This window comes from Suncus etruscus, chromosome 11 (genome assembly GCF_024139225.1).
Source record: "Suncus etruscus isolate mSunEtr1 chromosome 11, mSunEtr1.pri.cur, whole genome shotgun sequence".
Taxonomy (NCBI): Eukaryota; Metazoa; Chordata; class Mammalia; order Eulipotyphla; family Soricidae; genus Suncus; species Suncus etruscus.
In genome coordinates, this window is record NC_064858.1 from 10,334,285 (window position 1) to 10,335,343 (window position 1,059).

Here is a 1,059-nt window from a genome sequence, read left to right on the forward strand (position 1 = left end):
GGTTGCAGGAGTAAAAGGGACTAAGATGCGGTTTTCAAATGACACCCCCACCCCAATCCCCGTCTTCTCTTTCCCCTTTTTGGGAAGGTATGGGCCAAGCAGGGCCAATAATCACAGGCATCAGAACGAAATCCTTTCCTTCCTCCTCACTCCCGTGCCTGGCTGACTTTGGTCTTCATTTGTCCCCGTGACTCCCTTGTGGCAAGTGAGGGTCCTTTTCACCACTGGAGCAGCTGTGTTTAGAGTTCAAGCTGCCGCAGGAGACCCACTCACTGGCCACCTTCTCGTAGGCTTGAGCTTGTCCGGAGGCAAAGTTCTGTTTTGCTCTGTGTGTTTGTGTGTGTCCGGAGACAAAGTTCTATTTTGCTGTGTGTGTGTGTGTCCGGAGACAAAGTTCTATTTTGCTGTGTGTGTGTGTGTCCGGAGACAAAGTTCTATTTTGCTGTGTGTGTGTCCGGAGGCAAAGTTCTGTTTTGCTGTGTGTGTGTGTGTGTGTTGTTTTGCTGTGTGTGTGTGTGTGTGTGTTGTTTTGCTGTGTGTGTGTGTCGTAGGCTTGAGCTTGTCCGGAGGCAAAGTTCTGTTTTGCTGTGTGTGTGTGTGTGTGTGTCGTAGGCTTGAGCTTGTCTGGAGGCAAAGTTCTGTTTTGCTGTGTGTGTGTGTGTGTGTGTGTGTGTGTGTGTGTGTGTGTGTGTGTGTGTGTGTGTGTGTGTGTGTGTGTGTGTGTGTGTGTGTGTGTGTGCGCGCGCGCGCGCGCGCGCGCCATATGGGACTCCAGATTCGAACTGATGACCTTCTGCATGAAGGGGCACTCCTGGTCTCTGCTCTCTCCCTTTCTCTGGTCAGACCTACTTTCACCTTCACCTTCCTTCAAAAATGGGGCCATCAGCCAAGGGAGGCAGTTGAAACGCCTTACCTCCATGCTATCTCTCCGGCCCCTTTTTGTTTTGCCTTTTTTTGTGTGTGTGAGAGGCAAAGTTCTGGTCCAAGGCTGTATCAAATTTTTAGTACAAAGTAGTTCCCAGAAACTACCGACCAAGAAAACACCACACGGGGAAGCAC

General features: G+C 50.6%; 1 protein-coding gene across 1 annotated transcript in view; it reads right to left on the reverse strand.

Moving 5' to 3' along the window:
* ARNT2 (aryl hydrocarbon receptor nuclear translocator 2) overlaps positions 1-1,059 on the reverse strand; it is an 83,889-nt gene that overhangs the window by 47,255 nt on the left and 35,575 nt on the right. The gene's annotated exons all lie outside the window — the stretch shown is intronic.